The sequence below is a fragment of the Colletes latitarsis genome, chromosome 8, assembly GCF_051014445.1.
Source record: "Colletes latitarsis isolate SP2378_abdomen chromosome 8, iyColLati1, whole genome shotgun sequence".
In the NCBI taxonomy this organism is placed as follows: Eukaryota; Metazoa; Arthropoda; class Insecta; order Hymenoptera; family Colletidae; genus Colletes; species Colletes latitarsis.
Genome location: NC_135141.1, coordinates 24,437,282 through 24,458,978, shown reverse-complemented (window position 1 = coordinate 24,458,978; position 21,697 = coordinate 24,437,282). Strand labels below are relative to the sequence as shown.

Genomic DNA, 21,697 nt, shown 5'->3' with positions numbered 1-21,697 from the left:
ATAACTTACGATATCTCGAAAACGGAAAGTCCGATCGTCAAAAACCAAAAACCATTTTAAAGGGGAAGCTTCACCGCTGCCAACAGTGGCTCAATTATTAATAAAACACTAGTAGTTTCGGAACTGTACGAGTCTAAACTTTTAGTATTTTTAATAGCCTTTTTTAAGCCGGGAAGCGAGAGACGGCGGAATTTTAAAAATTACGCTTTCACATAACTTACGATATCTCGAAAACGGAAAGTCCGATCGTCAAAAACCAAAAACCATTTTAAAGGGGAAGCTTCACCGCTGCCAACAGTGGCTCAATTATTAATAAAACACTAGTAGTTTCGGAACTGCACGCGTTTAAAGTTTTAGTATATTTAATACGCGTGAATAGCCTTTTCTGAGACGGGAAGCGAGAGACGGCGGAATTTTAAAAATTACGCTTTCACATAACTTACGATATCTCGGAAACGGAAAGTTGGATCGTCAAAAACCAAAAACCATTTTAAAGGGGAAGCTTCACCGCTGCCAACAGTGGCTCAATTATTAATAAAACACTAGTAGTTCCGAAATTGCACGCGTCTAAAGTTTGACTATTTTTAATACGCTTTGTTAGCAGTGGAAACCGAAGATTCTCTCTCTTTATCTTTGCTATATTTTTCAAAAAGTATAAATCGGTCATTTAACCGGTCATGGTAGGTTTAGCGTTAAAGAAGCTCGAGTTTAAGAAAAATTGAAACATTTCGGTGGACGTCGAATGGAAAGAAATGCATTCTTTTGTAAAATTTCTGGAAATCGAGCCCTCGACTAACGATCCCGGAGCTTTTGGCACCGTCCCAGCCGCGCAGCTGTCCAGGAATCCTAGTTCAGAGGGTCGTAGTCGATAAAACTGTTTCCGGTTCGCGGGAGAGCGTTTCAGCAACATACGGAGCGACGAAAGGATGAAAACGGAACGCGGCGTGAGCCGGGGCTAGCTAGCGCAAATGAAATTAAGTGCGAATAACCGAGGACGCAAATAGTTACTTTTGAATTTAAAGTAACTCGTCGTAGTCGTCGTCATCGTGGTTGTCTTCTCTCGAGAGTTCGTCGAGGTCGTTCTCGAGCATATTTGTCTTCAGGCTCGTCAAGAAGAGCCGGAGCCAAAGCGAGTCGAGAACTCGGGCCCGGAGATCCTCCTTTTTCTGCTTTTCGAGCACGTTACTTTCCCGCCCCCGGTATGTCATCGGACTCGAGGACTTCTCGCGCGCGCGACCCGTTCCTGAATGAAATGCAAATGTCACGAAGACGCGACAGCCGCGAGAACGTGCGCCAGAGAATCCTCCGGGACTTCTTTAATTACCTACTTTGCTTCCTTTTCCCGCGATACTTTCGAGTGCTTAACCCCCGCTCTAATTACTTCTCGCGCGCGTTCCCCTGTCCGCGCCTCCGGAAATCGCGCCTCAAAGAAACCCCGGTTGCCCGAGAAATATCCCAGGTGCCGGTCGCGTCCAGGGATTTTAATTCCCACCACGCGAGCGAACATGAATAGACACGATTATTGTTACTATTTCATTTACACGGATTTTGGCGTAAATATCGGGGTTTCCAATAAACACATAACAATTTTGTATTTTAATACGAACTTGATTGTCTTTCTAAATCTGGCAACGTCAAAACGTCAATTGTGGTTAACATTTTTATCACGGTGAAGTTCAACAACGAGCAACGTTTGGAAATTATTAAGAATTACTACCGCAATTTTAAGAGCTAAATGTAACATGTGTACTGCACCCGGGATAAATTTCAGCCCAATATCTCAATTATTCTGTGTTTTATTTAGATACAAAATTGTTATGTCCTTATTAAAAAACCCTTTAGAAACTGTATTTTTTCCAAGGTCTGGGTGAAGAAGTCACCGATGTTTCGTCAGTAACTAGAGGATGAACAGTTCTAGGTTAAGGGGCCATTCTACTTTGTAGGCAAGAAAAATACATGCTTCTTTATGATTTTTTTTTTTGCGGGCTATTAAAGAACGATTAATTCCGTGTTTTGTAGATATATTTATTATATATTTAACTATATTTATGAATTTTTGCAACGCATAATATCTATTGATTACGCAGTTTTCGTTTTGTTTTGTTTGGCGTCCGACTGCGTAGGTGATATCTTGCGAACAAATTATCCGAAATCCAAATACCAAAGATATTCTTAATATAGATAAGTTTGGTTATAGCATGAACTACGATATTTTCAAAAATACTAAAAATGGCACAATTATAGTTATTTTACGAAAAAATACTGAATATTTTCATATATTCGGTTGCTTTTTTGTTAATAAAAGAAGAAGTATTGCATATATCGCAATTATCCTAATTCATGCTATAGAGAGACCAGTTCCAAAGATACTATATAAATTTGACGTTGATATCTTAAATAGTTTTCATGTTATCGTCTACACAGTGCCAAAAAATGTAGTTTCGAGAAAAACAGCTTTAAAGTTTCCAAATTTCAATTTAATATTTGGTAGCTATATTTTCGAGACTACATTGTAAAAGAAAATGAAAAAAAATATCAATTCTTTAAATCCCACAAAGTAGAAAGGCAACTTAAAGTTTTACGTCCAGTTATACCTGCGCGTGGTACATTTCAGCAGGCTATAACTTGGTTAGTTTTCCGAATTTCAATTTAATATTTGCTAGATATATTTTCAAGACTACATACTAAAAGAAAACGCAAAAAAAATTCGATTTTTTAAATCCCACAAAGTAGAAAGGCCTCTTAAGAAGCTCTTTCGGGTCTCCTTCTTTCATCCGCGAGGCGAAAGGAGAGAAATCGCGTTACATATTATGAAGAAGACCGTTCGAACGTTCGGTCTTCGATCCTGGACGGAGTAAAAATCGATCACGGAATTTCGAAACACGGATACGGTCACCGTGAGCGAAAGAGGAGAGAATTTCTCTGTCAAGATCTCGTATTTATCGCTCGGTTTTCGTGCCAGTGTCCTACGGGTCCAGAGGGAGGAAAGGCACGGGGGAGGGCGGAAGGGTAGCGAAATCCGTGCTATCGCAATTTCCACTCCGCTGGAAGCTCTCGCCTCCTCGGCACAGTAGGCTGGAAAAAGATATAACGTCGTTTTACGACGTTCTACTCGTTAAAAGAAGATCAGGACCCGGCTCGCTTCTTTCGACCCGGCGTTCTCGTTTCGCCAGTTATTTCTCGACACGCGGCAAAGTAGTTCGCTGAAGGGTTCAATTTAAAGGAGAATTGCCTAATACGTGCCCGGTTATTGTGCCCGTGCAATTTCTTTATTATTACCGAACGTAAGGACCCTACGGTAGTAAATGTATAAAAGAAACGAGCAGCGAACGCGGTAGATAAAAGATCGCTGGATTTATTTTCAGTTTCTGCCTCCCGACCACTGTTTTAAACAAGGTCAACGAGGCATCAGGAGAAATTCGAGGACTCCGCGTACGTAACAAAGCGTCGATATTCGTTTGCTTATGAAATTTGAGCAAGGCTGCAACGTCGTCTGGAATTGGATCAAAATTATTGCCGCAAAGTAACTTGATTTACAACGAATCCGACGCGAGTCGTTTAAATAATAATTCATCGATTTCGCTTCTGATCGCGCGAATGAAACAGTGCCCCGGAAACAGTCCCTCCTTGCAAACAATATCCAGCACGACTCGTTTTACGAATCTCGGATTTCTAAGGAGCCGGCGATTCGTTTCGAAAGGGCGGGCGTAATTCGCAGCCGGGGTGGTTCAATCGTGATTTTTCCGCGGCTGTCTGTTCCAGGGAGCTCGCAGTTTGGAATTGTGAAAGCAGATTCCTCGCATTATGCCGGGGGAATATTTCTGAATACGAGATGGTGGGGCGGTGGCCGGGCGAACGAGAGAGAGAAAAAGAGGGCGAAAAAAAAAAGAGGAAAGAGAGATCGCGAGGAGCAAACTGCCGGGAGAAAAGGTAGCGTAAAGCGTACTTAACACGCCGTTATCGTATTATGTTCCGAAAGTGGTACCGCGAACGCTAAAGGTGGCTGGAAACACGCGGATGCAGCCGGGAAAGGTTAGAGGGCGAGATAACGTTACGCCGTGAATAACAGCGGGGCAAAGGAGGGAGGATCGATCGATGGAAAGAATCTACCCGTGGTTCGCCGGTCCTTTCTCACCTACGCAACGGCGCAGCTATTCCACCGTGGGTAGGGTGAATTAAACATTCCAACGACGCGTTTCCGTAGCTCGACCGAAAGGAAGACAGACGCGAGAACCGAAAACACGTAGACCGCCGAGCATTTTTATCGCGCTCCTCGACTTTGACCCCGATACCGTCCGAACTGTTTTCGGTCTCATTAAAAAAGAGTGGTTCTTAACCTTTTTACTCGCGAATCCCTCTTGGCGTCACGACGAGCCACTCCTTTCTCGGAGTAACGGGTTTGAATATCAGTTAAATCGATGTCGTTCAACCTATGCTCCGCTAAACGAGAGTTTATTGTATCAATTTTCGCGGGAATGGCGAGAGCAATGTTTTATGTTTAGTAGAATATTGCAGGAATCGATATCGGTTTGAAACAGAATGGCTGTGAAACAAAAGAAGCGAGAAGACGTACGATGTCTCGGTATTTCGAGATAAACTTTTGAATTCTCAATCACGGTGTCGTCCATCAACGTCGAACGGCAGGGTCGGTGGCCGAGATAAATGTAGCTTCCCTCCTCGGACGATGGTTTTGCAAAAAGTCAAAACTCCTCCCAGCGAGTAGAATATTATCCGAGACAGTTCGAACGAATGATTTATTCGTCGAAGAATCGATTCGATGACTTCGCCGGAGCTTCGATACCTCATTCTCGACGTTACAGATAAGATCGAATGGTACTAAATGCCAGGAAATCGTCGAAACATGTTCTATTGTTAACCATATTTCACTGGTAGATCGAAATAGTCATGATTTCGATCGGAATCAAAATTGTAGATGCAGAGGTAGAAGGTTAACTTCAGCAACGGCGATATCGAAGTGTTCGCGTTGGTTGAAGCAAGGAATAAAAGAAAAATTTTGACCAACGAGTAAAGTTGTTTTCTGAATCTCTATAAAATCGATGGTACGAACAATATGGTTATTCTGCGTGAGAAACCGAATCGAAAATATAAAATAAACTTTTTTATACGATGCTTTGTTTTCGAGGAAATTGACTTTGAAGCTCGTCGAGCGCGTCCGACCATTATTTGTTATTTCTACTTCCCTTGGTGTTTTTACGCGTCGATGGTGGTATTGTAGCATCTGTTTTCCCGGAGATCTTATAATTGTTTAATTATCTATCACCAAATTGAAACAAATAATACCGTATCGAAGTTTGTTGCTCGCGAACCCTCAATTTAAGTAGAAATATCGATTACTGGTCACGGAGCACAATTATACTCGATGGCGCGTCCACCCGATAAATTATTAATGTTAGCTATCTCGAGGGAAATACTTTGTCCCGTATTCCGAAATATAACAAGCCAAAAGAATTTTTCTTAAAGCATAATTGTAGTTTCTGATGTTCGAGGTTGAATATTCGTAATAGTGGTTTAAGCAGATTAAAATTCCCTGCATAACTGTCTCGAAAACCACCCTATGATTTTACTAGGATTGTTACCATAACGAAACGTGTACTTCCGGCACGGAACAAGGAAGCGTACTTTCCTCCTGTACTATGCAGAATTCAAGCCCGTAACGGTCTTGTTTCCCAAACTACTTTCTTTTTAATCTTTACGAGAATTTTCAACTTTTCTACGCGAGCTCTCGCCCTCCTGTTTGACATGTTAATTTTCGTAATTTATTGCTGCTTTTCCAATTTTTCAGCCACACAAGTTTTGGTATCATTTAAAATTATTCTCACGCGTAGTTTTGCTATTTCGAGGATCGCCGAAGTGACTAGGAACTTCCTTGGGCTGGGGGAAAGGTTAAGAACCACTGGCGTAGACAGAGAAATAGGAAGTGGCGTGCGCGGGCGTGCTTTATTCGATCCCTTTCGATGCGGAATCTTTCCAAAGGGTGCTACACACAGCTTTTATTCTCGATGACCCCGATATCGAGGTACGTGCCGAACATTCGACGATTTCTCCGCGCGACCGTGCTTCTTGTTTCCCGTTTCCGGACTCGGACACGAGCGGACCGATCGAGATCGCCGTTATTGAACCCATATCCGCTCGGACTGCCGTCGTACCTTCGTGAAAATAGCGTATATTTTCACGCGAGGAGGCCGCGCGTCTTCGATCTCTGCCAGGAAGAAAGTTCGGTAGAAAATGACGACGAAGAGAACCGTCGAACTCGAAAATATGGAAATCCTCAACAGCTCCGAACGATCTCGACGCCTAACTGACATTTCTTGTCCCCGTTTCTATGAAAATTTAACTCCTAATCAAATATTTCACGCGCCCGTGTTGAGCAGCTTCTATTTTCGACAAAATATTTTAATACCGTACGAAACTTAATCTACTTTAGAATTCTTAAAATTCATATTCGTACGTAATATTTTTATGAAAAATAGACTACCAGAATATCTTCTCAAGTTATACGCGCCAGAAAATGACGGATTATTGCACTATTTGGTACTGGATTGGGTCGTTCAAATATATCAAAGAACATTTTAGTTTCTTATTTTATGACTGACAACTTAAAATGAAACGTGTCTATATCAATTATACATAATCTTTGATTCGAGTTGGTTCTGAAACATGAATTTCTAATTTTGTCGTTATTAAGTTCGGGAATTATGAATTATGGAACTTGTCGCATGCAGGATTAAGACGAGGAAGAAGATCGATAACGTCATTGGCGAAAGAACGTTTCCGAGAAAACGCGGAGAACATGATATTCCAGCAGACGTTTTTCCAAGTTATTCGCCCGAAGATGGAAGTTGGCTCAAGTATTGGGTTAATGTACAATTTTGTTCTAGAATCGAGTTACTCGAATTTACCAAAAAAGAACATTTAAACGTTTCTCAAGTTCGACGGTTACCGATTTAATATTTTGTACCGTAAATTACTCAATTAGAAATATTTGTTTTTACACATTTCGTCGTAAAACGGTCTTGTCAATTCAGAGACTCGTGGAAATACTCCAGACAATGATTCGATAGTCTGGGTTATACCGGTTATAAATTAGAAGACGTCACCGTGAAACATTATCCAGCTTCCCTTCGAGTTTTTTTCTCTTTCCGCTTTATTTCCCCTTTCATAATCAATCCTCGTACGCATAGCTTCTCACATCCTTCATAAATTCCAGCAAAAACACACGAGCCAATTATACAGGGTGTTCGGCCACCCCTGGGAAAAATTTTAATGGGAGATTCTAGAAACCAAAATAAGATGAAAATCAAGAATACCAATTTGTTGATTGAGGCTTCTTTAAGAAGTTATTAACGTTTAAAGTTCCGACTGTAAAACGGCAACCTGCGAACATCTACGTGCGCGTGATAGTGGTTCTCACTCAGCATGAGAGACTCTATTCACTGACGTATCGACAGCTTTACAGTTTTCTGAGTGAGAGCCACTATCGTGCGTACGCAGCTGTTCTCAAGTTGCCGTTCTACAGACGGAACTTTAAACTTTAATAACTTTCTAACGAAGCCTCAACCAACAAATTGGTATTCTTCATTTTCATCTTATTTTGGCCTCTAGAATCTTCCATTAAAATTTTTCCCAGAGGTGGCCGAACACCCTGTATGTATTAAATTCTTAGGTTGTTCGAACGGATGTGCGAAGTTTCATAAAAATTGACAGTTTTTTCCTTGACTGAAATTTGTACAACAGATCCCGAACCCTTGCAAAGTTTTAAACAACGTTAGCATTATTGTAAATTGGATTTTACTCAGTTTAGATCCGAATGCAATCTGGATTGTTAGAAACAGTAATACAAAAGTGCTCGAGTGTAAGTTAAAATATCAGAAACTCTTGGAATCTCGCTAAAAATAAAGCCTGCCCTGCTAGTATGCTAATATGAAACACGAAGACGAAATTTCTACTTCCGTCCGTTAATTTGTTCGTTAAACAATTCGAGGCAGTTTATACTTCCCTGGAATGTTCGTATCCCCCCGTGTACTCGCTTTCCAGCGATCTTTCCGTCAATGAAATTCCACGTTTTCGCCATTTTTTCATAACTATCGAGTCTGAAAATTGTTATGTCCCGGCTGTGGATCAACATGTAGTTACAAAACGTTTTATCGAACAATGGACTATTATCTTAAGAATATTCAGCGAGAAAAGCACTTCCTTTATTGGCTGGATAAATTAAAATTGCTAAAGGTAATTATCTCAATATTGATATTGGACCGTGAACGGTTTGCAAAGAATGGAAAATCTGTCAATCCTTCTAGCTCGTTATTGAGAGGAAGTTGATAATGCTCGGAACAGTTTTTAATTTATTTTGAATATTAGCCATTTAGTCTTTCACCAGGGTGGTAAATTCGAACCGGTTGAAAACCGAAGTAGCGAGCAGCGATGGGGGTCGAAGGCGAAGAGGGTGGTTCCAAGAACAATGGTTGTTCCGTGATAACGATTGCATTAATTCGTCGGGCCGAACGAGGCTATCCGCGAGGACGCTCGCGGCGTATTGTCAGCAACAAAAGCGCCCTGGGAAACCGCGTTGTCGACGGCGTGGGTGAAAGAAAGGGGGGGATGGGGACGCATCCGCGAAAGTTGTAGGTCGCCGAGGCGCTACCGCGAAAGAAAAAGAAGGGAAGCTGGGGTACCTCGCATTTTCCTATCTCCCGGAGTATTAGAAGTTGCGAGCTCGAAAGCTCTCGGCCAGAAGCGGCTCTCCTCGCTTCCGTAGCGACCCGAGACGTGACACTTTTCTCTTTCTCTCTCTCACTCTGCGTGGGGATGGTTGCATCCCGGTCAATCTTTCGCGGGAGATTTCCAAGTTCACCGGTTTCCCGGATTTTCCGGCGTGTTCGTGATGCCGCGTCTTCGAAATCCTCTTTCGCTCTCGTTACCCTGTCGCCCGTTGTGCACCGGTGACAGTTCGCGCCTGCCGGTGTCGGCTACATATCCGACCGAGGAATTTCCACGGATACCCCGGTCCTGACGAATTTCATTGTCGATATAAACTTTATCGATGACAGTTTTACTCGCAAAGTTTCGACGGCGTCGGGGTACCTCGTAATCTCTTTAACTTTCGCCGATTTTACCCCATATTTAACGCTGGGTTTAACGCGACAGGGGTTTCGAATCCCCGACTCGATGACGCGGAACTCGTGGATATTATTTATTAGTAATTTATCTTGAATCTAATTCAGCGAAAGGAAGACTGCATTGGCAAGAGTTACATCGATCGTGTCTAACCCCTTGCCTTGTACGAGCAAATTTAAACAAAATTAAATAGTATACGTTCGACAAATTATTTGAAACTAAATCGTATGTCAAGGGAGACTAATAAGGACCAGAAATAAGTTTCTATTTTCTCATCGTTCTTGAATAGCGATGTTGGGAGTCAACAGGATTAAGCAAACTAAGCCGAACACACCGTAAACTTAACCCAAACTTATCCCCCTTCGAAATACGATACTTAATATCTCGAAAACTGATATCAAGTTCTGTTAAATATACGCAAGATGAAATCTCGCCCTTTGGGGTCATCCGTTTGATATTCTAAAATTGACGATCCTTAAAAATAACTGGAACAGAATAAACTGAATCTGATGAACCCAGAAATGGTGGACAGAGTTCTAAGGTTAGGTCTGCAAAGGTTATGACTGCAAGGGTTAGCTCTGCAAGGGGTAGAACTGGAAGGGTTAGGTCTGCAAGAGTTAGAACTCTAAGGGTTAGGTCTGCAAGGGTTAGAACTCTGAGGGTTAGGTCTGCAAGGGTTTCATCTACAAGAGTTAGGTCTGCAAGAGTTAGAACTGTAAGGGTTAGGTTTGCAAGAGTTAGAACTCTAAGGGTTAGGTCTGCAAGGGGTAGAACTGGAAGGGTTAGGTCTGCAAGGGTTTCATCTACAAGAGTTAGGTCTGCAAAGGTTATGACTGCAAGGGTTAGGTCTGCAAGGGGTAGAACTGGAAGGGTAAGGTCTGCAAGAGTTAGAACTCTAAGGGTTAGGTCTGCAAGGGTTTCATCTACAAGAGTTAGGTCTGCAAGGGTTACATCTCCATGAGTTAGGTCTGCAAGGGGTAGAACTGGAAGGGTTAGGTCTGCAAGAGTTAGAACTCTAAGGGTTAGGTCTGCAAGGGTTAGAACTCTGAGGGTTAGGTCTGCAAGGGTTTCATCTACAAGAGTTAGGTCTGCAAGAGTTAGAACTGTAAGGGTTAGGTTTGCAAGAGTTAGAACTCTAAGGGTTAGGTCTGCAAGGGGTAGAACTGGAAGGGTTAGGTCTGCAAGGGTTTCATCTACAAGAGTTAGGTCTGCAAAGGTTATGACTGCAAGGGTTAGGTCTGCAAGGGGTAGAACTGGAAGGGTTAGGTCTGCAAGAGTTAGAACTCTAAGGGTTAGGTCTGCAAGGGTTTCATCTACAAGAGTTAGGTCTGCAAGGGTTACATCTCCATGAGTTAGGTCTGCAAGGGGTAGAACTGGAAGGGTTAGGTCTGCAAGAGTTAGAACTCTAAGGGTTAGGTCTGCAAGGGTTTCATCTACAAGAGTTAGGTCTGCAAGGGTTACATCTCCATGAGTTAGGTCTGCAAGACGCACGATCGTGATAGATTTCGATGTGGGAGAGCAACGAACCCTATTGCGTAACCCGGGGCGTGTCCGTCTAAATCTAACCGGTCCCGGTCGACTGTTCGCCCGCGATCGAAGCGATCCTACGCCTCTCGAAAGCTGGATCAAAGTTTCACTGCAGGCCCGATAGCTCTCCCTGGCATACTCTCGGTCCGGTTTACAGGATCGTTACATGGGGCTGCTGCATAATGCATGCACTTTCGCGCGCTGCGATCGGTAGTTTACGGTTAATCGACTGGCATTGCCTATTTGCGAGATCCTCCGTGCGTCGACGTTGCGTATCTCCCCCCTTGTTGTGGCGATTCTCTTGCACGGAAATCGACGGAGCGCTCGAATTCCACCCAGAAGGCGGTAGAAACGCGTGGAAAAAAAAAAAAATTGCTTCTCCTCCTGTTTCGGATTATTGCAGTGGTAGAAAACGTTTATATTATTAGGCAAATATATTCCACAGAAAAGAGATCATTTTCTACGAGGTGATAAAATATTATTAAAAAAAAAAAAACGAATGTTTCCGCCCGGGATCGAACCGGGGACCTTCCGCGTGTTAGGCGGATGTGATAACCACTACACCACGGAAACCATTCGACTGATACTATCCTCGAATTCGAATTTAGCGAACTATTATCTGTGTTTACGTAAACTGTAATATCAGCAATTAACGTACGAGAATCGTCGACGCGTACTTCGATGTCGTCGACGCTAAACTATCGAAGAAAATCCCCTCTTTGCTATTACGACGGACGGTTCTATCTTCGTTGCTCCGTTTTTGAATGAATTTTTATCGACGCCACCGATTAATTAAAAGAGAAAATATAAAGAATAAACTATGTATGGAAGTCGTATCGGTGACGATGCAATTTGTCGAGGGGAAAAAATATGTTTCCGCCCGGGATCGAACCGGGGACCTTCTGCGTGTTAGGCGGATGTGATAACCACTACACTACGGAAACCAGATGACATTCAGATTGCTTGTCACTGGTCGCTTTGTATATTTTATTCTTGATTCTCTAACACGATTTTCCATGCACTCACGCCGTAGAAATTTTTCATAAAAATCTAAAATATTCCATAAATCGATAGGTTCGATCGAATATTCTTTAGAAATAATTCGCTGTTCTCTCCAGCGTGCGTTCGATGCAATTTTTAAAAGAAAGTTAATTATTAAATATTCCCAGAGCAACGCAGATTTCAATTTGTCGATATATTAAAATAGTCCGACGACTCGAGATCTTTTCCACGGTCTGCAGTTTCAAAGTAAATGCTTAAGCTTGAAATATAATATAAACTGCACAATAGATAGAAATTAAAGTAATACAATGGCTGGAAATATATATAGGTCACCCGTGACTGTGGAAGTTTCAGCTTTTGTGCGCCATGCTTATGCGAATGCTGTTTTAAATGCTCGTTTGTTTACAGAGAATTCACATTTTCCAGCGTTTATACAAACTCTTGAGCGCTACCTTTTGCTAATTGGGTTTAGTTTATTTTTCGTTCGTAAGAGTACGAATCGTTGTGCCTCTGTTTACAAGACGATAAAGTAATCATTAACGTCGAGCAATATACACGCAGCCGTTTTAAATTCTCGAAAAGAGAATTTTTAATCCCGAACCGAACGCGTGAAAACATTTGCAGAAATCGCTTCTGTGGAACGATTTAATAAGCAATATTAAAATTGTTAGTTACACGTGTTGGGAATTCTATCATATTTCTAACATCGTGCTCCTATCGATATAAAATAAATTCAACGTAATAACGTAATAAATACTTTCTTCGAGATACGTACGCCAAAGGAATTTAATCGTCTTTTAAATTAGTTAAGTATACTTGTTCGTTGGTAGATCGCTATCTAGGCTCGTATAATCATACAATGTCGCGTGCCAACCGCGATCCTGGACTTCCAGTCGATCGATAATGCATATTTCTGAAATTAACTCGTTCCTAAAAGTCGTAAACACAGTCTCATCGACGATTAAGCCATTCGGCGAAAACGCGGCTGTTTCAATTTACTCCGCGGAGAAACCACCGAGCAAAATTGCACACGATTTTCGAGAGTCCCCTCCAAAGCATTTTCTGATGGACGAAAGGCGATAAGGATGAAATAGTATTCCTCGCGTTTCTTGCAACTTTCCACCGTTTTACGTCCCCATGTTGAAGTTGCCAGTTTCCCTCCAGACCTTTTACCAGACTTTCGAAATATACGACGCCCGATGGTTGATTTCGGTTTGGATACTTTCCCGCGCACAAACGTTTCGCTCTCGCGGAATTTTATTCGCATGCATCATAGATGAGGATCATACACTCGCTGTTACTAAATTTTATCGTTACGCGCCGCGTTTCCCTCCACGGCGAAACTAATATTAGTTTACGCAGCGATAACTTCCGACCGCGATGAACCGTGTTTACAAATACGCCTCGTTTTTGGAATGTTTCGAAGCCCCGCAAAATCTCAAGAACAGTTTACATCGGGCACGAAACGCTCCATTCTTTCATTGGGTCGAGTCTATTCATTCGACGAGATTATTTCGATACACAAAATGTAATCTGACTATTCATAAGTATGTCGTAAACATTCATGTCACTTCACGTTGTGTAAATAAAATTACGTTGACTTTAATCAGTGCAAAGAATGTCATCGAAAACGCAAACGTGCGAGTTGGATGTCTGAATACCGGAAGGTTCGAAAAAAGAAATATACCAAAAGAAAAGAACAGAATAAAAAGGGATTCCGGAACGATAAAGACGCGTATAATAAAAGTTAAATAATTCCTTCAAAGGACTCGTCATTTTCCATTGATTATTCTTCTTTTTAATAAAGTTTGTACGAGCTGATTGTTGATCGTTAATTAGTTACATAATTTCAAATAATATGGAAAGAATTACAAGGCAAAGGATAGAAATAGCCCACTAGTATACAGGGTGTTCGGCCAGCCCTGGGAAAAATTTTAATGGGAGATTCTAGAGACCAAAATAAGATGAAAATCAAGAATACCAATTTGTTGATGAAGGTTTCGTTAAACAATTATTAACGTTTAAAGTTCCGACTGTACTGAATTTTTTACTCGAAAATGCGCAAGAGTTCGGGGGTATGTCTATTCACCAAAAATTATTGTAATTGACCCCCGCAACCGAAAATAATTTTTCCAAAACGATTTGAAATTTTTTAATTTTGTCGAAAAATTTCACATCTTTTCGAATTTTTTTCTCGAAAATGGGTAGGATTTCGGGGGTATGTGTAATGACCAAAAATTATTGTAATCGACTCCTGCAACCGGAAATAATTTTTCCAGAACGATTTGAAACTTTTCATTCTCGCTGAAAAATTTAGGCACCTACCCCCTGTCGATTTTTCTTAAAAATTCGTTTTTGATTTTTAGTAATTTTGTTTCACGCCCTACAGAAAAGTTGTCTAATACTTTTTTGTACGTACCCATGAGCTCTACTTCAAAAAAAAGTTTCATTGAAATATATTCACAATTGTAGGAATTATGGCTGTTTGAAAATTGGACCATTTTTATGGGGTTTTTCTCATTTTGCGGGGTCAAGGATCAACTTTTTGAATATTTTTGCGATTTGTACATATTCTCCAGCAAAATACGCGTAGTTTGCTTTTTTAAACATTAAAATCGTCCAATCCGTTCAGAAGTTATAACGTTTTAAAGATTCGCATGAAAATTCGAGCAGACATTTCTGGCCAGGAATTATATTTTCGGTAAGGAATTTTTTTTCTCGAAAATGGTTAGGATTTCAGGGGTATATGTATTCACCAAAAATGATTGTAATTGACCCCCGCAACCGAAAATATTTTTTTTAGAACGATTTGAAATTTTTTAATTTCACTGGAAAATTTGGGCACCTACGCCCTGTCGATTTTTGTTAAAAATTCCTTTTTCATTTTTAGTAATTTTGTTTGACGCCCTACAGAAAAGTTGTCTAATACTTTTTTGTAGGTACCCATGAGCACTACTTCAGAAAAAAATTTCATTGAAATATATTCGCTATAGTAGGAGTTATAGTTGTTTGAAAATTGGACCATTTTTATGGGGTTTTTCTCATTTTGCGGGGTCGAGGACCAACTTTTTGAATATTTTCACGATTTGTACATATTCTCCATCAAAATACGCGTAATTTGCTTTTTTAAGCATTAAAATCGTCCAATCCGTTCAGAAGTTATGATGTTTTAAAGATACGCATGAAATTTCAGTGAAACATATCAACGCTATGGTCAGACATGAAATTTTCGGTAATGAATTTTTTTCTCGAAACTGAGTAGGATTTCGGGGGTATGTCTGTTGACCAAAAATGCTTGCAATTGACCCCTGCAACTAAAAATATTTTTTCCAAGACGATTCGAAAGTCTTTTTTTTCACCCAAAACTTTCAGCACTTACTCGAGTTTTTTTCTGGAAAGTGGGTAGGATTTCGGGGGTATATATAATGACCAAAAATGATTGTAATTGACCCTCGCAATCGAAAATAATTTTTCCAAAACTATTTGAAATTTTTGAATTTAATTGTTAATAACTTTTTAACGAAGCCTCCATCAACAAATTAGTATTCTTGATTTTCCTCTTATTTTGGCCTTCAGAATCCCCCATTAAAATTTCTCGATATCGTGCGATATTTGTAACAGTTTTAGAGCGTGGGAGTTGACTCGTCTCGTATATTTTTTATCGCGGGGGGGCTGGTATCGCAACGACGCGACGTTAGGTCGGTTCTCGGTTCGCGGTGCGAATAAAAATCGTAAGCAGGTCCCGGCAATAAGACTTTCCGTCAGAGTTCGCGATATCCTTCCGGCGAAAGGAATGATAAGGGTAAAACGCGCGCGAGCCGATCTGTCGGGAGCGTAAGCAGTAAATGCGGTCGCAGGGGGTATTTTATGTCGCATGAAATTGAAATGTCACGAGCGACGTTCCCCCCGTATCTGATAACAAAGCGCAATAACACACACGACTGCGCAATAATGCAGCCACCTACGTGACCATCGTGACACGCACGCGCCGGGTAATACGTAATTTTGGCGGACGTTTCGACCACGGAAACAGCACGGTTTTTCCTTACAAAGTTTGGATAACTCTCGATAAGGGAAGCGTAGGACTTCTGGACCAACCCTCGGGTCCAGCATAGCCAACGACTGTGGAACAATTTCCTATGCATCGCGATCTTTAGACAAGGAACAACGAACACCTCTACTTTTCAAAATATAATACTATTCTTAACGTATTTACTTCTTGGTATGGCTGAGAAATGTTTCGAATCCATTATAGAGCGTGTTCTGGAAAGATTGGCCGAGGTGTGAAAGAAGAGTATTAGGGATAAAGGAATCGAGGTGTTTTCGTAGGTATTTGTGAGTTGTGAGAGAGTCGTGAGAGTTAATAAACACGTTATTATTGTTTTAAAAAGCTTCTAAATAATTCATTCGTGCCTCGACACCCATCCACGAGAGATTTAACACAAATAATTCCTATACTCTATGTTTTTGTTCAGTGTTCTAAAAATTATTTTATTATTCCCAGGCGTACGGAAAACGTAGAAGCGGCTCGTGTCGCGTTTCCGCGTCGCGACACCTTGCACGCCTAATTTGCGTGGGCCGTACGTCTTTTAAATCTCATCAGCGCTGGATGGCTCGCGCTTTTTTCCGGAAACAAATCCTCCCGGGTCTGTCGGGAGCAGCCCCATAGGCAGAGTACATGGAAACGCGGGCTCTGTTAATCCGTAAAACAAACCAGCATAATCCGTCCTCGTTTCCTTCGGCGAGCCCTTAGCCCCGTCGTTCGCCCCCGAGTTCTCTTCATTGCCGTTAAATATTCACGGTTTAATCTAAACTTTCATCTTATCGCGTCGGCTCGGGCCCCGCGGATTGGCTGTCGACCGATTCGATCGGACCCGGCGGCTGCTTCGCGACTCGGCGAACCTGCAAACTTCCTCTTCGAACAACGCCGTTGTAAACCATCTCTCGCGGACGATCGTGCCGTTTCGCCAAGTTTTACGAACATCCGCCAACGAGCAGATCGATCTACGTCGGATCTGCCCAGGAGTTACCGCGCCAAACCGATTTTCGCCACGTACCTTCTGACCTTTTCATAAATTAATCTCCGGGAAGATGATTCGAGAAGCTGCAAGCTTATCTCTTTGTGCTACGAATTATATCTCAATTTTCTTATCCAACGCTTTCAAGCGTTCTATTTGAAATATATATTGACTAAAAAATAGGGCAATTTAACACGTTCACTGCCAGATCAAAACCGTATAATTTTCTGCGAAAGTAAAATGTTGATTTTAGACCATTGTAAGCTACATAACTTAAAATTTGTTTCAGTAGTTATTTTTGTAACCTTGTTAAAATTTACAAATTCTATTCGAACTTAATTCCCTCGACATCTTAACTTGAGAATTAATTTTTCTAGTATCATAATGGTAAATCCTGTCACCCATATGTGGGTGACGTGGCAGTCAAAGTGTTAAACAGATTCGATTGAATATCTGTTTTATTCACATTATCATTGTATTTTGTAATTTTCAAGTGTATGATATCTCTCGAAACAATTTCCAAATCGAAACGAGACTTTCCATCTAAACGATCGTGTTTATCACTCATTATCTATTGGTTTGGACTTGAAAAAATGTCGAGTGCGACAAAGGAGCTCCCGAGATAAACACCGATGTCGAGTTTCCATAAAAACGCGTAGCAACGATGTGTCCGTCCCTTTTTGTATTTTTAAACTTTTAAGCACCGGACTCGTGACGCGGGATTTTTCCGAAAATATTTATTTCGGGCTCTACGGACAGCTGTCCGATAGGCGGAATCGCATTTTCAATTACAAACGGACCGCGGAGTAAAATTTTATGCATGGTTGGCGTCATCGAGTGCCAGGAGTGCAATTGGACATATAATTGCGTCATATACGCGATATAACAAATTTTTCCGCGCTCACTTTATGACCGCTCGATATAGATTATAGTATTTTAAACCGACATATTGTTTGTCGATCTCTATCATCGTCAACGACGGTAATTTAAAATTATCCTACCGCTGTTCATCGTTTCGAGACCAGGTTTTGGCTCGTCCAATTTTAATCTCGAAGAGTTTTGACCGTCCCTGGACACGACCAGAGGCACCGAAACGTCAGTTCAAACGTGGGAACGCGACAGTCTACGGACAGCTCGCGTACAATATCCACGGACAACGTATGCAAATTGTCTGCAAACTGTCCGCAAAGAATGTCTAAAAGTACGTATACGGCATTATGAACGTGATTTACATGACAAACTATGTTTAATGGATAAGAGACGTTCGTATTCTTTCACCAACATGAAATGATTCCAAGAGTTAACTTAACGATAGCCTCTGTTTCAACAATAAAAATAAAGGGACAGGATTTCAATGTATTTTGCATAATGTCCAACGATATGCAAACGAACGAAGACGAACGCGATTGGAATACCGGGGATTGCGAGGGTTTTAACGCGTTGCAGCGTGAGATTCTTGAAAATCAACCAGAGACGACTAATTATTTCAATGGCACTCGGTCGACCCCAGGCACACGAGATGCACAGCTGTTCGGGAATCCCGGTTTCCGGCGCTGGGCGCGATAAATAGATTCCCAAAGCGTTTCCGGTTCGGCTAAACTAAACGTCGCGGATTCGTTGCTCGAGGAACGCGTTTTTCTCGCTTCCGAGACCTTCCACCGGCGCCTCGAGGATAATTGGAAAGGAAAGTCGGGCGAACGGTAATCGCTCGACGCAAAGCTTATTATATAAAGATTATTTCGTCCTTCCGGGGCAAGCTAACACTGCCGAGATGAGAAACTTTGAAAAATTACGGAGGCCAGATTGAAAATGTATTATCCGCTTTAAACGTTGTTCTAGCCGCGCGTTATACGGAAACAACTTCTATACGCCCCCGTTCATCGCATAGACAATTACAGAATTACGTTAGCTACGAATGTAGGCGATAGAAACGTACGAATATCAATTTTATTTAATCGAGTAAGCTTAGGGCAGTCATTATAAGGAATTATGACCATAATAAGCACGCAAGATCAAATTTGAACTTGAACAAACGCTTTGGTTGAATCGACGATTAAATTTTCGAAATCTAGACGTACTTTGCGACGATTCTGAGCCCGTCAAATGGAGTTCTTTGGTACAATTCGACGGGGAAGAAAGATCTCAGATCGATCGTTCGATCGCGTTCGACGAAATATCAACGTTACCCGTTCCCCTCTGTTCCGTTATTGTATCGCAGTTTCTGCTGCCAATTAAGGCTCCCCGTAAAGCTCGTGCTTCCACGATACCGCATTTACATTCTATAACTTTTCGACGTCAAAGGCGTTTCCGTTTGCCGGTGTGTGCGCGCCGCTTTCGAACTCGATTCCTCGTTTTCGAGCGGGGGCGAATATCGTCTGTTCGAAGTTTCCCCGAACCTCCGCATCGATTACTCTTCGTCCGTGGGACGATTTCGAGTCGATTCTTTTATCGAGTTCGTTTCAGAGGGCCCGCTGTTTCGCTTCCCCCAACTCTTTCGTCGTGGGGCGAACGATCCTCCAACTGAAACGATCTTTTTCGATTCCGGCTTCCTTCTGGAAGTTACTCCCTCTCTCGAGGATGAGCCACTGAATAGCGACGAGAGATCGAGCCGCCCGAAGACCGATTGATTTAACGATCAAACATCGCGGCGAACTCCTTCTACCGGTTCTTGACGGTTACTAGTTTGCTTATTTATTTAATCCTCGTACATTTCCAACCGAAGAAACGACCTTCGCGTTCTTCATTCTTGGTGAGAGTACTTGAGAATTCAGCAGAAGGACGATAGTTGAACTTTTTTAGGGATTTCGAGGTCGGAGAAACGATAAGTATGGAAATAAATAAATATTACGCGGAACGTGCGTTGGGAATAAAAATAAATCCGACTAATTGCTCGTGATCCCCGAGCTTGCAAATTCGCCGCGATCTCTGTTCGAGGAATAATTCAAACGGCAACGATGTCTGGAGGCGAGCGCGCGGCCGCGATCGTCGTCGTTTTATCGTTTTACGGGACCATTATCATTATGTAGAGTTTCTAAAAGCAGAGGGGAAGCGGAACGAACGGCGAAACAAGGAGGGCGGCAATCAGCGAGAAGTTTCTGGAGCAAATCGGCTTCGGTTACGACATAATTCTCCGCGGCCGACCATGCGTTAAAACGGACGCATATTTGCGGCGACCGTTTCGTCTGGTGGCTGCATTAAAATATTGATTAACGCAACGGTTACGGGGACGGGGCGTGCACGCGGGTCAATGTGAACGGCTTTGCTTAATTAATTAATCGGTTACGCGCCACTTTCGCTAATGAATTCGTTGTTGCGACGCCGAGGAACAACCGAGAACCGCGACGCCCACGCTCAACGATGGCTTCTCTTCCTTAAACACAATTGTTTTCTTTTTTGATAAGAAAACCAAGAATTTTCTAATTCTTTGGAAAATTGGGCCACGCGATGTAAGCGTGATCGAGTCCTACTTGACTGTCGCGTCTGACCATCGCTCGATGTTTCTACTTACTTTCTGTAGCACGATTCTTCGGCCAGAAGACTCGAAAGGAATTCATCGTGAATATAGTAGAACAGTGAACTTATAAATTGTACAAAATTGATTATCAGGAGCGCAAGTTGGGCGACCGTCGAATCGTTGTAAAATAAACTTCGAGTTTCGGTTTCCCCGATAGCCGAGGGTCAAAGGTCAAGGAGAAATTCCGGTCGACGGCGAAGGGCGGTTTTCAGGGCGGCATTTGATATTCTGACGCCGACGGAGTGGAAAAAAAAAGGCAGCCAGAACAGAATCGGGTCACTGGCGGACGGAAATAGATCTATACGTACACGACCCGCGCCGCCCACGCTGTCTGAAAATAATTGTAATGGCTGCAATCCCGCTAAATTAAATGCTCCGGATAGATTTTAATGAAACCAGAAAGGCGATATTTTATCTTGTATATACCTCGTTTGCTATCAATTTGTAAGTGGACGTTATTTTGAAGTTTGATACCTCGATAGTGGAGCGAATGCGGGAGTAATTTAGAGTAGAAATTTTCGAAAGTTTCGCGGAGGACGCGAAGACTGGAACGACGCAGTGCTTACGGGAATGAGTGATGCAGCGTTTGCGGGTGATAAGTCACGCGCAGATTAGGCGAATACATTACATAATCAACTTCGTGTGAAGCGATGTGTGTGCGCGCGTCACGGGCCGCGTTTCACGCCTTCGATGTCACCGCTCTCGTAAAAGTTGGATCGCGGATGATAAATCCACCGCGTTATTAATCTCGCGAGCATCCAGAGTCGGGCAAAATATTTCGTTTGCCTGGACGAACACTCTCGAAATTTATTGTCATCGACTCCTACAAACTTATAATTGTACGTACTTAAACATTGTATGCTTTACAAGTGCTCGAAATCATTGAAATTTCTATGTTTTCGCATCCGAAACTTGTAAACATTGAGAACCCTCTCTATTTAAGTTGTATCTGCATTCACTGCTACCACGAACCATCTAGGTGCATCTAGGCAAAATAATATTATAGAAAAACATAGTTCAAAATAGTCCATCGTAAACGGAGAGGAAAAATCTTTACGAACGCAATTTACGAATCGTATCTTCGTTGCAAAATAATGTAGATCTCGTATAGTACTATAGGAAAATTGAATATCCGGGGTGAATTCTATAAAGGAACTCTGATTGAAAGCGATTGGAGTCTATTAATGAAACGAGATGTCGATCAGCGATTGCTTTCATCGGGCATCCCGGAGAACAAACGACGAGAACTCGAAATAATCGACTGTGGAGCTTTATGGGCGTTCGAAAGGTGTCGTGGAGTGGCTGGGTGGTGGTGAGATGGGAGGCGATCGGGAGAAAAGGGTCGAGAAACGCGGCAGGAAGGTAGTCCGGGAATGGCGCGGGAAACGTCTCGCGTTGCACTTGGATGCATACGTCAGATGCATCTACATCGGTTGGCACTTATCGATCTCAACGCGTGCTCTGAAAGCTCGTGGGAAAAGTTCTTCGGTGGTTGGCTGCC

At 42.1% G+C, this 21,697-nt stretch overlaps 1 protein-coding gene and 2 non-coding genes across 3 annotated transcripts in view; 1 reads left to right on the top strand and 2 right to left on the bottom strand.

The window, feature by feature from the left end:
• LOC143344805 (uncharacterized) overlaps nt 1-21,697 on the top strand; it is a 133,013-nt gene that overhangs the window by 46,925 nt on the left and 64,391 nt on the right. The window lies entirely within an intron of this gene.
• Nucleotides 11,163-11,235, bottom strand: Trnav-aac (transfer RNA valine (anticodon AAC)). Its single transcript has one exon. It is a non-coding gene; the product is annotated as a tRNA-Val (tRNA).
• On the bottom strand, nt 11,534-11,606 carry Trnav-aac (transfer RNA valine (anticodon AAC)). The gene has a single exon. It is a non-coding gene; the product is annotated as a tRNA-Val (tRNA).